The 16237-nt window shown below is 43.7% G+C and overlaps 1 protein-coding gene across 7 annotated transcripts in view; it reads right to left on the bottom strand.

Annotated features, from left to right (window-relative positions):
* Positions 1–16237, bottom strand: part of ENOX1 (ecto-NOX disulfide-thiol exchanger 1) — a 553951-nt gene that overhangs the window by 76755 nt on the left and 460959 nt on the right. The window lies entirely within an intron of this gene.

Genomic DNA, 16237 nt, shown 5'->3' with positions numbered 1-16237 from the left:
AATGATGCCACAGAAAAGATCATCATCCATGATAAATGGCTAGTTAAGCGTGCATTCTAGAAACATGGGATAACGCCCAGGTTAGTGTTAATGACTTTTAATTTTTCAAAAGGAAAGAATAGGGAGACCACATTTTTAGGGTCTGCTGGCAGACTTTGTGCAGTAACCATTTTTGCTTCCAGACGACAATTTGAAAATGTAAATTATGATAGAAAGCAAGTCACACAAAGCAGTTCCTTTCTAGTCCAAGTAATTTTGTCAAGATGAAAAAAGATCGTGTCAGGATTACTCTGGGAGAGTTAAAAAATAATCACTTGTTTTGCCACTGAGTTCACTGTGGATGATCCTAAACCAGATAAGAACGTTCTCTTTTAATGCAAGTTGTTAAAACCTTCCTTTTTCCTTTGGCTATTTTAGTTGTAACCACGGGTGGATATTCTGTAGCTATTAGACTGATTATTCTAGTTTAATCCTGTTAATGAGATATGTTGCGTTAATGGCTTTCTGTAATGTTGAACTAACCTTGAATTCCTGGGAAAAATCCAATAGGGTGGTTTATAAAATACCAGATTAAGTTAGCTTTTTAAAAAGAATTTTAGGGGCGCCTGGGTGGCGCAGTCGGTTAAGCGTCTGACTTCAGCCAGGTCACCATCTCGCGGTCCGTGAGTTCGAGCCCTGCGTCAGGCTCTGGGCTGATGGCTCAGAGCCTGGAGCCTGTTTCCGGTTCTGTGTCTCCCTCTCTCTCAGCCCCTCCCCCGTTCATGCTCTGTCTCTCTCTGTCCCAAAAATAAATAAACGTTGAAAAAAAAAATTTTTAAAAAGAATTTTAAATCTACGTTCCTAAGTGAGACTGACTTATAACCTCCTCCCCCCCCAACTTTTTTTTTTTTTAATCATCCTTGCCCCTTTTTGGTATCAAGTACCTTTGCCTTCTGAATTAGTTGCGATGTGTTTCCTTCTTTTCTATTTCCTGAAGAAGTTTATAAAAGAGAGTGTTTGGTAGAACTTGACCCTAAAGCCATTTTGGGTCTGTTGCTTTAATGTTAAGATTTTAATGATTTTTACTGATATGGTTCAGGCTTTCATTGTTCCCCTGATTTAATTTTGATAAGGTTTTTTTTTTTTTTTTCCTCCTGGAATTTATATCACTTCAGTTTAAAATTTTATCATTTCTGATTTTCTCACATCTCTTTAATCTGCCACATATGCAGTTATACCTCGTTTTAATTTTTAGTATTGTTTATCTGGTCCTTCTCTCTCTCTCTCTCTCTCTCCCTCTCTCTCTCTTTTTGCAATCACTGTTACCAAAGATTTTCCATTTTTATTAGTCTTTTCAAATAAACAGCATTTACCTTTGTTGATCTTCTCTACTGTATGGCTGTTTGCTATTTTAGTCATTTCTATATTTTTATCATCCTTCTTTGTGTTTATATTTTTTAGTAAGAGTTGGATGCTTACTCCTGTTTCTACTTTTCTTTCTTGTCAAAACATCCATTTAAAGTGCGGGTTCCCGGGTGGCTCAGTCGGTTCAGTGTCCGACTTCAGCTCAGGTCTGATCTCACAGTTCTTGAGTTCAAGCCCCATATCAGGCTCTGTGCTGACAGCTCAGAGCCTGGAGTCTGCTTCAGATTCTGTCTTCCTCTCTCTCTGCCCCTCCCCCATCTCATGCTCTCTCTCTCTCTCTCTCTCTCTCTCAAAAATAAATACACATTAAAAAATAATAAAAATTTTAATTTTCCTCTAGGTTCTGTTTTAGCTGCATCCCAGAAGTTGTTGCTATGTTGTAATTTAACTATCAATTACTTGTGGGTATTTTAAAATTACATTTCTGATTTCATTGGAGTTGTGGGTTTAGATGTGTGCCTTGAAATTTCCAAATGCATAAGACTTATTTTAGTTATCTTTAGTGACATGGATTCCTTAACAATTGTGCTGTGGTCAGAAGATGCGAGAGTGCTCCTTTGAAATTTGCAGAGATTTGCTTTTTTTAATTTAAAAAAAATTTTTTTTAATGTTTTTATTTATTTTTGGGACAGAGAGAGACAGAGCATGAAGGGGGGGAGGGGCAGAGAGAGAGGGAGACACAGAATCGGAAACAGGCTCCAGGCTCTGAGCCATCGGCCCAGAGCCCGACGCGGGGCTCGAACTCGCGGACCGCGAGATCGTGACCTGAGCTGAAGTCGGACGCTTAACCGACTGCGCCACCCAGGCACCCCTGCAGAGATTTGCTTTAAGATGTAACATAAGATTATTTTTTGTACACGTTCCAGGTATATGTGAAAGGCACAGTTTTCCATTTACGTCCTATCAAACTTACGGGGGCTGAGATGTGCGGAAAGTCTTGGCAGACTACAAACACTGGAAGGAACAGCAGCAGGAAGGGAATGGCAGAGCTGCTTAGAAAATTGTCCTTTATTTCCTGACATAGTTTAGGGTCTTTGCACTAAAGAGCGAGGTGGGCATGTTCCCTGTTGTCCTTTCAGTCTCAATTTGTCACATAATGTCACTCTCAATATGAGGAAAAACCATTAGAAAGCCATTTTCAGCACTGTACTGCCTGCTTTGGAGGCCTCTTCCCTGTGGTTTCTGATCCCTGGTTCCTTGATAAGCATGGAATGAATAAATAAAAATATCGTTTCCTAGGGCCCACTGAAAGCCGTTAGAGCATTCTGGCGGTAGAAGGGTGTGGTGTGCATGGAAACATTTGTGACCACACACACACCCAGTCAGCAGGATGGAAACTCTGCACTCACTCCCCGAGCGGACATTCTCTGGGAGCCCCGAGGGAGCCTCACTGGCTGCACTAGAGGAGATGACGGGCCAGCAAGTTCCCTGGGACCGGAGAGATCAGGGAGCAGGGAGCATGCATGACCTCTAAAGACAGGAGGACTCCATGAAGCCTTCTATTTCAACACAGACTTCTCAGAAAGCCAGTTCCATTCAGTCAGGGAGAGAGGATTATTACTTGTTTGGGCATGTGTAGGGAAAAGCAGTAGAGATTAGGACGCAGGGAAGCTGGCTGAGAGTTTTCCGTCACGGAATAAATTGTGTGCGGTGACCCAACAATTTGTTCTTTTCTTCACTCATTTATTCAGGTAGTTGTCGGATATGAAGTACTGTGTTAGCCCTGAGAGACTGGTCTTAGGTGCTCACATTAGTTTCAACTGCGATGTCAGAAGAAAAAAGGAACGAACACTTAGTTAACCTGGTGGGGGAAAATAACCCCTGGGCCTCAACTCACTTTTCAGGGGGATGGGAGACGGATACAAAGGAATGCAAAGGACAAGTTTCTCAGAATGCGGGGACGTAGGGGGAGATGGAGTGAGGACCTGAGGACCAGAAACTGGGAGCCTGGGGCAGCAGAGGTGAAAGAATGGTGGTGGGGTGCTTAGCGCAGTGACTGGACCTCTCCATTTCTTCCAAGCAGAAAGTAATGCTGGAATAGGGGCTCGCTAACGCCCTCCTGTTTTTTTTTTAATTTTTAATGTTTATTTTTTGAGAGAGAGAGAGAAAGAGAGAGAGAAATAGAGAGAGGGAGGGGCAGAGAGAGGGAGACACAGAATCTGAAGCAGTCTCCAAGCTCCGAGGTGTCAGCAAAGAGCCCATCGTGGGGCTTGAACTCACAAACCGTGAGATCATGATCTGAGTCGAAGTCGGATGCTCAACCGACTGAGCCACCCAGGCGCCCCACCCTTCCTGGTTTTAATATTCTGTATTTTGTGGTTGTCTTGCTGTAACAACCTTGGTAAAACCGAGCCCATATCCAGTCCAGATTTTGTACGTAAAGCAGAATTCCCACTATCATCTCATTCTACCTTGCTGTTTTACTGTGCGTGGACCCCACAGACAAAACAAAGCATGGGTTTTTCATGAGAAATGGCCAGCAGACTGTGCACTTAAAAGGAAGCAGGTCCGTCACCAGCTGGACAGAAAAGCTGACTGGAAAGACCAGCCTAATCGTCTAAGACCCGAGGGCCTATAGGGGCAGGGTGAGACCTGGGAGTGCCCTTCAATGACCTGGTGGTTCTCTGAAATCAATCTGAGCTCATATGCTCAGCTGTGGAGTAGTGAGACTACATTATAACCCCCTCTTTTCCTTCCCCCCACATGATAAACGGGAGGATTACTGGGGGGAAGATTATATTGTAAAGAGAAACTCAGCACTATAGCTTTTTTTATGGACTTTACAGTTAGAGGTCATTACCAAAACCTTCCTGAAATCAATTGTGAGTCGCACAATTTAAGAACTACAAACCACGGGCGGCGAAATACCCACCCAGGAGGAAAGAAGACAAGGTGCCCAGAGAATGAGTGAAGGACAAACCTGCAGAGTAACCTCTGTGTGTGAATGATCACAGACTGTCACGCACCGGCTCAGGAAAGGACTTACTCAGGGAAGAATGTAAATCACGGGTGAAAACACACACCTCTAATACGGCGAAGGAGAGTCCCCGAGCTTGCTAATGGAACTCCTCTGACTGGAATACCTGAGTAATACCTGGCTTAAGACGGATTAAGGTGGCGGTGGTGGAGGAGGACATGAAAGGTGGAGCGTGTATGCACGGGGGAGGACGGCAGAATAAATTGAGAGAACACAAGGAAGGAGAAGGAAAGTGATAATAAAGCTTTGAAAAGTCACTCTGCTCTCAAGCACTACCTGTAGCACCCCTTTCTCGGAGACCTACAGCCGAGTTCGAATATACTCTCTCCTTTTCTACCTTCCCAGTACCGCCAGAAAATAAAGGTGCCGTGGTTGTTTCCTAAGTGTGTGTGTGTGTGTGTGTGTGTGTGTGTGTGTGAGACAGAGACAGACAGAGGGAAAGATGGAGGTAGGGAGGAAGAGAAAGACAGAGAGAGGAGGCAGGCAGAGAGACACCCAGAAAGCACTAAAACAGAGATCAGTACCCAACCGAGGAGTCTGCACAAAACAAGGAATTCAGGAGGCAGGGTCTTTCCAGAGATCGACTGAATGAAATGGGTGGTCTATAAAGTGAGGGCCAGATTGGGCACTAACTTTGTTTACGTTTCCCTTGATGACTATTCGGGGTGCTTTGTTAAACGGAGGAGAAAACATAGTCTTTAACTAACCATCTAGCATCTTGGAACTGAATTCCCAATTTCACACTTTGGTTACAATTCCAGAAATGCGGACTGACTGTGGCTATTCCACCGGTCAGTTTCGGGAAAGGATTAACACTGTGTGTGTGTGTGTGTGTGTGTGTGTGTGTGTGCGCGCGCGCGCATGCGTGTGCATGCATGGGCATGCATTAGAGAGAAAGAACATAGGAGAAACGTAAATGTTAAAAAGGGCAGTATCCGGGTGGTGAAACTAGGAACGATTTCTGTCTCCTGTAGATGCTTCTTTTATGTTTCCAAGTTTTCTGCATTGCGTGTATATTCTTTTGGGAAAAGGAAAATAAAACAAAAATTAAAATGACAAACCTAGACCCAGAAAAATGGGAATGCCCCCCCCACGTTTGTCTTCCTCGCTCTTTATTCTCCTTTCAGATAAAGAGGAATTTTTCCCTCTGACTCAGTCTCCTTGCTTCTTTGTTTGCACGTTACATTGTTGCTTCTACTACAGTTCTCCCCTTTCCTCTCCACTGGGCTCATGCTCATTTCCAAGGAGGAGATTGGCTGGTCTTGGAGCCCTTATGTTTCCTCTCCTAACTAGCTGCATGGAGAAAGCCTTGGGGCACGGCTCTCTCCCAGTGGGGCCCAATTTGAGAGCCGGATAATTACGCCAATCTGCCCGGGAGCGGGTCACCTGCTGTATACAGGCGGCAGTGTGTGCTGGCCCGAGTTCGGGGCGCCACGGGGACGAGGCCGCTTCTTTGTGTTGGCGGACTACGGAGAAAAGAAGTCAAGGCCAGACCACAAGGATTCATTTTAGCGTCGGTGGCTGGCGGGGAGAGACGACAACGGTCAAACAGAGCGAAAGGCCAGCATGTGTCTGCCGCAAAAGCCCATTTTGATTTACTACGTTTAAGAAAAGATCCATTTCACTATAAATCTGGCACTCTTGAGGTGATATGGCCTTGAAGTCAGGCGGCAATTTCCAAAAGAGGTGGTGGAAGGGAGGGTCGTTCAAAGGTCATCCAAGGACTGCAGCTGACAGTGTTGGGAAAAGGGGAGTTGCTTCATCCTGGGAAAGGCTGCAGATGCAGTATCTCCCGTTGCAGATGTTGGGGAAAAGCAGTTACAAGGTAGAAAAGCCAAACGATTTTAATGGTCTGCAGGGCAATGCCATTATTTCTACCCCCGGCTCCTACATCGATTTCTCTGCTAGCCTCATTATTTTTAGAAGGGATGATTACTAATGAGGATGCATTTGATGATCACGTTAATTAATGGAAGAGCTGGATAACTAATTATGAGATGAAGCCTCCCATAGTTAAGTTTTATTAGGGCTTCTTTTTCCCTTCCCCGAAGTGAAGAGATTTATTTTTGCAGTTCAAATTTAAGAAATAACAGCCGCATGTTTGTTATTTTCTTTTTGCCAGCTCTTACTCTGCTGATGCAAAGCCCAAATGAGGGGCTGTGGCAGAGGCAGAAAACAGGCAGCGGGTTCTTGCCAGTAATATCGCTAGCAATCAACAAGCACAGCAAGGGCACAGCCCACTGGTCTTCGGCTCCCCTGACCACTGCAGTTCTGGAGCGCCACTTCTAGAATATACTGTAGAAGGTTCTGGAGTAACAGACCGAACATGGGGGCTGTGGTCAGACAGACCTGGGTTGGCACTTTGACTCTGCCAGGAACAGGCTATACTCTGGACGAGTCACTTGACATGTCTAGGTCTCAGTTTCCTCCCTGAGATGCTGAGATAAGGACTCGAAATTCAAATGCTCCTGAACTGTGAGCACTGAGTATACTGAGGTGAATTAACCGTGGGGAGGGGCCCTCTCGGAGAAGGGGTGTGGGAGCAAGGCCACCCTGCTGTTAGGAAACTCGGATGTGTCCAGACGTGCCCTGCACATCCTGGGTCTTCCCTTAACCCTCTACAATTCTTCACATTTTCACTAGAAATGGGGCGATCACACTTTGTAAAGTAGCCATCCCAAATGCGTTCACATACATGATCTCATTTTATTCCAACAGACCCGTGGCAGCACCCACGGTCCACATGAGAAACCTGAGGTTCCGAGGGGCTGACTGATGCAAAGCTGTACAGAAAAGAGTCAGGCTGGAGCCAGCTTTTCCTTCTGCTGGTTCAGTGTTTTTATTTCCTGGTGCAAGAGCTTGGCATGGCTCAGCTGGCCTACAGGCAGCTAGCTTATCTCCTTATCTTATGGTCTCGGTCCAAAGAAAACAGCAAGATACCCTGGGACCCAACCTTGTGTGAAACTGCTAAAAAAAACCCCCCAAAAACCCAAAAAACAAACTTGGGGTGGTTTCCTCTCCCTTATCTTTGCTTTTAATTTTTGTATCTTGCCCCCAGTCAAACGGGAATGTGCTTTTAAAACTTCCAGACCCCTGTGCACATGTCAGGTATGATCATTTCAAACCGGTAGGGCTTCGTGATGTAAGGTGCTGGGCCAAGAATCAGAGAATCGGTTTCTATTTCTGGTTCCAAATGTACCTAACAACACTCCAGGAGTCTCACACCCAAGTGGGATACGTACCCTCTTCGGATGTGCCAGGATACGGCCCGCAAATGTTAGAAAATACACACGCCGCCAGCGGGAACTCTCCAAATGACTTAACCGCCTAATGAAAGGTGCCAGTGAGTTATGAATGAGGATTATCATCAGTGTCTCACGGGCTGCTATTACAATGCATCACCCCAAGGTACCTGGCTGAGAAATGGGTACAAAATGAAACTATAAACTCTGGGATAGTTAAGTAAAAAGAAAGGAAGACAATAATGGACCCCAAATATGGCTGTTGTGAACCATCATGTCCGGTCCTCAAAACTTTGTAAAGCCACATCATCTGAGAGATGTGTATGTTTCATAAGTTTACTCTTTTTTTAATGCTTTACTTATTTTTGAGAGAGAGAGAGTCAGAGAGACAGAGACAGAGCATGAGCAGGGGTGGGGCAGAGTGAGAGGGAGACACAGAATCTGAAACAGGCTCCAGGCTCTGAGCTGTCAGCACGGAGCCCAATGTGGGGCTCGAACCCATGAACCGTGAGATCATGACCTGAGCCAAAGTCAGATGTTTAACCAACTGAGCCACCCAGGCACCCCAATGTTTATTTATTTTTGAGAGAGAGAGTCAGAGCACGAGCGGGGGAGAGGTAGAGAGAGAGGGAGACACAGAATCTGAAGCAGGCTCCAGGCTCTGGGCTGTCAGCACAAAATCTGAGCTGAAGTTGGACGCTTAACCAACTGAGTCACCCAGGTGCCCCTAAGTTTTCTTATTCTAGTCAGAGGTGAAAGACTTTTAATATGAATGTGGGCCATGTCTTATGAATTGTTTTCTATTCAGAAAGAAAAAAAAAAAACGTCGTTTAGGAAGTTGAAATAGAATCAAATAAACACAGGCTGTGTCTCTGCTGCCCTTACCTTGTATAGATTCCAGATGTGTGTGTGTGTGTGTGTGTGTGTGTGTGTGTACTTACACAGACAGATATTTTTTGAACTTTTTAAGATTAAAGGTTTTACTAATTACACATGAAAGTCTAAAAGAAAGCCTCTTTCTCTACACTGTAATAATGGGATTTTCTTTTTTCTTTTTTTTTTTTAAATAATGTGATTTTCTTGCCCTGTCCAGTGATACTGAATTATTTTCTGTACTGATGCTTCATATATTAAAGATATTATGATAATGTTGTTATGTGCTTCTTCCGGAATGAGTACACAACCAGATCGTGATGTACGTGTGATTTCTTCCTTCGAACTGTCATTTTTGAGGTTCATGAACCCTACTTAGAAGGAAATCCTCACAATACATTGCAACTTAAATTCCAAGCTAATCGACCCTTAGTTCATTTACCTAAATATTTCACAAAAGCTCTTAAAATGTAATTTGTCATTTATAAGAATGTTGAATTTCTTCCTTTAGAAAAATGTCTTTTTCCATTTTCTTATTCTTCTATGTGTTTGTGTCATTTCCCTTATTTTTTGTAACTACATTAGAAGAACTGTTCTCCCCACTCTGTCTTCCGTGACCTCTGTACATCCTTCTCACCTTCCACCTGGAACAGCTTTTATTCCTCTACTCTGTGCGCATCCATTTGAGCGGAGGCTTGCCCCCTCCACACCATTAGCATTCCCCCCCCCCCCCCCCCCCGCAATTCCCTGCCTCTTCTACTCTTCTAGGGCAAACAACCAAAGCAGAGTGGACAAAAAGTTAACCATTTCTCTAGCATTATTACAGATTTCAGCCTCTTCATGTTGCCTTCTCCTGACTACATGCCTTCCTTTCCTTCACCCTAAAACCCTTCTAATTTGTGCATCTGCCTCCCAATCCTGAAGCAGCTGTCTTCACTCTAAAACATGCTGCCTTCAGTCCCCATGTCCTTTCCTCTTAGACGTCTATACAATGTGCTTGCTGCCCTTCCTTTCCCTATGGATTTCTGGACAGCCAGAATCATTTGCAACACTCTTCTCCTGCCTCCTTCACTGGCCCGCACGTTAATCAAGAATTCATTCGAGGACTGGATTAAAGTTAAAAGCCCCCGAAACACGTTCTTGTTCAAGATGTCAGACACAGTACATGTTTATCTGCTCTCTGGGTTTTCTTCCTCCAGAAACTCAATTAAGATGGCTGTCAGTGAATAAACTTAAAAGAGCAAAGAGAATGGGACGGGAGCTCCAGGGAATTCTCATGTATGGGAGATTCTGGCATCTGTGGGATCCCCAACTGTCCCAAAAGTGAAGCCTGGTGGTGAGCAGTGAGTGCCCACTGTGCGGGAGGAGACTTGGCCTGGGAGGAGAGCAGAGGAGAGCTGGACACAGCAGCCAGCAGACCCGCCCCCATAGCTCCTGGGGAAGTAATCCCTTCCCTCCCAGAGAGAAGCACCCCAGCGAACATCACCCCGCGAAAAGAAACCTGTAGCAGCCAAGAGACAGATTGAGACACAAAAGCAAACACCCAATCCTGGAATAAATAGAAATGACTCAGGAACAAAAAGAATTTTAAGCATTCTAATTAGTATTCTCAAAGAGATCTGAGAAGATACTGAAACCAAAAAAAAAAAAAAAAAAAAAAATTGCATGAAAAGACAGTAATCGAAGAAGAAAAAGAACATTTGGAAATAAAATAACCTGATGATCAAATAGAAACTTCAGAGGAAAGGATAAAAGACACGGTTTAAACAGATAACATGAGAAGAACGATAATACACACATAGCATGAGCCTAGGAAGGTCCATTATCTGACTGGTGGGCATTTCAGAAAGAAAATAAAAACAGAAAACAAAAGTGGAAAATTATCAAGGAAACAGAGAAACTCCTGTTGCAAAGTCCTGCTACATCTGTTTGTGTTCTTTACCTATAGAACCTCTCCCAAGTTGTTCACAGAAACACCGTCTTAGGTTCACTGGAAGCAATGGGCCTGATGGGCTTTCGAGGATTCTTATAATTTTTAAGGGGCAGGGTTTTTATTTTCCAGCAAAAAAAACTTTTTTAAAGCCTCTAAAAATTTTCCTGGGTACAGCTCACTTCGCCTGTCTTTCCCTGAAATTTCTGATGGTCAGAAACACCACCTATGGCACAATCCTGCTGCCGTGATGATCATCCTGGCTTTGACAGGAACACGTGACACTTCACTGCACGTGAACTTGGGAGAGGAAATGAGCACACACTTTTCATTATCTCTTCTAAAAAGTACTTACTAAGCAATTGAACAGTTTTAGAGAAGATTTCAGAAGAGATGCTTAAGTGGTCAGACGCACTCGCTGATGTCATTTCAACACACTTTCATTTCTTTCTTAATATCTATCCCAAAGACCAACTCTTGACCAACCTTTGGCAAAACTAGCTGGGGTTGCTGTATATTTTAGGGAAATAGCAGTATTATATTTGTCTGTCTCCCTCTGTAAAATTGGTCTAGATTGGTGAGGTTTTGTAAGACAGATACAGAAAAACCATACATATGTTCCCTTTTAAGCCCAGGGGGGAAAACGCTTGTTACTTAATTTCTAAGATGCTGTTGATCATGATAATCCTCTTATCCCAAATTTGGTCCTGTCTTGCTCAAAGTTGTCAAGACAGCCAGCCTTGGTCTTTACTAATGTCAAGCCAAGACTGTTAGAAAGCCACTGCTCTACATGGGCCAATGGTTTACTGGCCTAAAGGCAGTTGGTCTTCAGATGACATTTGCTAACACTATTAAAAAGCATTGGCTCAAAGTATTTACGAGGGACCCTTCTGACATGATCATCATCAGTCACACACAGTTTTACGATCAGCAGCTTATAATGGGATCCTGTTGTTATGTGAATATTTAGCAGTCCTGTCAATATGATTTACACAAGGCTTCGAAAGGAATTGATTTTTAAATTGGTTATTTAAAATTATGACATATTGACCTATCCTCATGAATGAAAATACAAGTATTGTTTAAATTCAAGTGTGATTAAAACCAGAATGAGATGCCATTCTACACTTCCTATATAGTGGCTAAAAAAAGACAAGGGAAACAAAACAGGCTGATCATATCACGTGCTGACCGACAAGGACACGAAACAACTGGAATTCTCCTGTATCCCATGGGAATGCTTGATGGTATAGACACTTTGGGCAACATTCCAGCAGTTTCTTAGTTAAACACACTTACCATATGAACTAGCAATCCTAGTCCTAGGTTTTTACCCAACTGAAATGAAAACTTACGTCCCAACAAAAAGTCTGTAAGTGAATGTTGCCAGCACATTTGTTCATATGAGCCCCAAAGAGGAAACCATCCAAATGTCCATTAGCTGGTGACCAAATGAACAAATTATAGCTCTTCCTTACATTGGGATACTATCCAGCATAAAGAGGAATGAACTCTTGATATATACAGCAACAGGGAGGAATCTCAAATTCATTACGCTAACTGAAAGAAGCGAGGCTCAACGGTTGCATTCTATGTAATTCCACTTATATGACACTCTGGAAAATGCAAAACTCTGACGGGTAGAAAAAAAAGATCTGTGGTTGCTCGGAGTTGGGTTGACTAAAAAGAAACACAAAGGAATTTCTGGAGGGTGACAGGACAATCCTATATTGATTGTGGTCTTGGTCACATGAGTGTATCTATCGATCTGTCAAAACTCATAGAACTGTAGCCCTAAAGAGAGTATTTTTATTGTATGTAAATTTTGCCTCGATAAATTCAGGGATAACTGGAAGATAAATGAGAGTTTGCGATAGGTACATTCTTTCCTTGTATACTTAAAAATACAAATGAAAGCCAACCAGCTCACTACTCTTATGGCAGAGACAAGTTAACTTCACTGCCAGCTTAAGATCAGGTAAAGGGTACGGTGTTACCATGGATACAAACTATTATTTCCTTTTGTGTGAAGTCTCTAATATTAAATCGTGACTCACACGTAATGTAGGGGTAGACTCAGAAACAACCAAAGTCACCCAAGGGTTTTCAGCCTTAGGACCCCTGCCCATGATGTTTTCTTCATGAACGTAAGAGAAACTATAATGTTGGTGAAAATATCTTTAAGGGATTAAAAGAAGAAAGGGTAAAACTGCTTCGCTAAACTTGAGGGCATTTCTAAAAATGGTATGCTAGGTCTGAGGCTGTTAAGACTTTATTTTCTTCTGTTTGTTACAGAAATAATTTCCCGTAGATCGACCGCTAACACAACGGCATGTGGGAGGCTAACCTCTCCTTTAGCTGCTGACTTTCCTGTGAGATCATGATTTTCTAATTAATAAAGTGGAGAGGGGGCAGACTGAGTAAATTTTAAAATCAGCAGAATTCTTTGCGGTAGGGCTCAAATTAGCAAGTTGTGGTAACTTACGCAAAATGATATTAAGGTAGAGGTTGACTCTTAAAGAGCACACATATTTTGGAACTCTGTATTAAAGACGTGCTGCCACAGAGACTGCCACACATCTACCTAATAACCACTGAAAATTAAATTCATAGCCAATGCCACTGAGTGAGCGCTTCCCATGTGCTAGGAAGAGCTATGAATACTTGTAGGATGTCAGCTCCCACTGTCTGCCTTGCTATTTATGGTCCAAGAATCCCGAATGATCCAGAGTTCCCCACAGGTTCCATGGTAGTTCTTGTCCCTGTACTCTTGTCCATTACTCTTACGTTCAACAAATACATATTTATCTAGGGGCGCCGGGGTGGCTCAGTTGGTTAAGCATCTGACTCGATCTCAGCTCAGGTCTTGATCTCAGGGTCATGAGTTCAAGCCCCACGTTGGGCTCCGCCTGGGTGTGAAGCCTACTTAAAATATATATATATATATATATATATATACACACACACACACATATATATATACACACATGTATACATATATACGTACGTATATATATATACATGGGTATATATATATACGTACGTATATGTGTATGTGTGTGTGTGTATATATATATATATATAATATAGCTACCATGTGTCTATTAATGATTGAAATTTTTCCATTCAAAATTTATATGTTGAAATCTTAGCCCCCTGTACCTCAGAAAATGGTATTTGGAAACAGAGTCATTAGAGGTATGATTCGGTAAGATGAGGTCATAGTGGAATAGCATGGGCCCCTCAGTCCTATACAAATTGTATCGTTATCAAAAGCAGAAATTTGGACACTGATACACACAGAGAGGATGCTATGTGAAGATGAAGGCAGAGATTAGGGTGATGCTTCTGCAAGGCACGGAACACCAAGGATTGTAGGGAAACCACCAGAAGTTTGGGGAAGTTCTGGAATAGGTTCTCCCTCACAGCCCTCAGAAGGAACCACTCCTGCTGACACCTTGATCTTGCACTTCTAACCTCTAGAACCATGAGACAATACATTTCTGCTATTTGGGGCATCTGGGTGGCTCAGTCGGTTAAGCCTCCAACTCCTGGGCTCAGCCTAGATCGTGTTCTCGCGTTCGCGAGTTCAAGCCCCACGTTGGGCTTGGTGCTGACAGTACAAAGCCTGCTTGGGATTCTCTCTCTCTCTCTCCCCCCTCTCTTCCCCTCCCCCACTTGTTCTCTCTCTCTCTCTCAATAAACGTTAAAAAATTAAAAAAAAAATTCTGCTATTTAAAGCAAATCGTACCAAAACCAAAACCAAATCCCACAAAACAAAACTATTTTAAAGTACATTTCCTACTGGCAAGGAAATTCTGTAAATGTGTGAGCAGCCACAATAACCAAACGCCTCTCTCAAGGGGCTGCAGCTTCGCAGTCCCTGATGCTGACTCCCGGGCATCCTTCTCCCCGACGGCCGAGCTCACCCTTACCTCCTCAGATTTCCTTCATATTTGAATCTCTGATTGCCTTAACCATTCCATCAACTTAAAAAAAAATTTAATGTTTATTTATTTTTGAGAGAGATAGCATGAGTGGGAAAGAGGCAGAGAGAAAGACAGAGAGAGAGAGAGAGAGAGAGGATAAGAAGCAGGCTCCAGGCTCTGAGCTGTCAGAACAGAGCCTGATGCGGGACTTGAACCCATGGACCATGAGATCATGACCTGGGCCGAAGTTGGACACTTAACCGACTGCACCACCTAGGCGTCCCCAATTCCATCAACTTTTCAAGCAACTGGGGTAATCTTTACTGGAGGAAAAGTGGGCCCATTGCATGAGGCATGAGATGGTAACTGTGGCCTAGGTCTGGCCTCATGGTCTTTGGGGAAATTGACAGACAGACTCTCCTCCCGGCAGGGGCGCCGACACACAGCCCATGTTGGGGCATATGGACAACCCCGGGAGCCTCGCACAGCAGCTGTTACACCAATTTCCAAGTGCGGGGACCTGAGCGGCAACTGTAATGACATTTTCCTGGCTGGCTCTGACCTCTGAATCGCACTGATTTGTCTAACACACACTGTGAACACCAACCAGTTAGGACTCAAAGCCAAGACTCAAAAATCGCTTTAAAATGGCAGGAGACATTTAAGACATAATTTCTGTGAGTTGGTCATTAACTTGCTTCTATCCCAATCTGTACATCTTTTTTTTTTTTTTTTTTTATAATCCTTTCCTCTCAATTATTTTTCCCTGCTTGGCTAATGTTTCTGTAGCAGTTACCTCTAATCATTAAGACACTTTTGTAGGCAATCCATGCTCCTGAGCTTGGAGAGCAGTCCATATGGATAGGGGCATTAAAACAATATTCTTCTTACTCTACATTTTAGTGTCCCATCATTCTATTTCCATTCCCCTTGTTTAAATAAAAACACATTTTTTCCCCCAGAAAAGAGTGGTTAGGTTTGTACGTTCAGAGGGGTGATATAAAATACTGTGTGTGATGACAATTTACGCTGTATCATTACAAGGTCACTCGAAGGCTCAAACGCCGTTAAGTGATGCTTTCAGATATCAATCCGGCTATGAGTCTTTGGTTCCATTTCCCGACTGCTGAGGCCTCCCCTCCCCTCAAGCCCTCATCCCAGCAGTCCAAGTTCCTTCTCCTTCCTCCAATGCCCCACAGCTCCTGTCTCTTCCTGACAGTTCCCACAGACACATCTTTAACTTCAGTGCATGAGGCTGAGGTCTGGCACCCTTCACAAAGGCATAGATACCAGCCTGTTTTTAAAGTTGCCCGTACCCCCCATTCTGGAACTTCATCTTTTCCAGCAACAAACGTGTCTTAAGTATGTACAGTGTGTTCATGAAACCTGACTAGACCCTAAGGATGATCCAAAAGAAGTGAAACCAACCCAGAGTTTACACGTACACCGAGCTTGAAAACAAGCTCACCATGCTTCTGGAAATCTGTTGGCGTGCTTTTAACTTAAAAGTTCTCAGGTGGTGGGGGGCCTGGGTGGCCCAGACGGTTAAGGGTCCAAGTCTTGATTTCCACGCAGGTCATGACCTCACGGTTTCTGATTTCGAGCCCCGCGTGGGGCTCTGCACGGACAGCACCGAGCCTGCTGGGATCCTCTCGCTCCCTCTCTCTCTCTCTCTCTCTCTCTGCCCCTCTCCCGCTCATCCACAGGCGTGCATGCTCTCGCTCTTTCAAAATAAATCAATAACCGTAAAGAAATGTCCTCAGATGCTAAAACCCTTGCGTCGTGATCCACGAGGATTTTCTGACCATTTTCCACGCGGCTCACCTCCCCCTACAAACCTTTCGACCTCCCAGATTCTTTTCCTTAGCTTCCTGCCTCGCGG

This window comes from Prionailurus bengalensis, chromosome A1 (genome assembly GCF_016509475.1).
Source record: "Prionailurus bengalensis isolate Pbe53 chromosome A1, Fcat_Pben_1.1_paternal_pri, whole genome shotgun sequence".
In the NCBI taxonomy this organism is placed as follows: Eukaryota; Metazoa; Chordata; class Mammalia; order Carnivora; family Felidae; genus Prionailurus; species Prionailurus bengalensis.
This window is presented reverse-complemented; position numbering and strand designations above follow the sequence as displayed.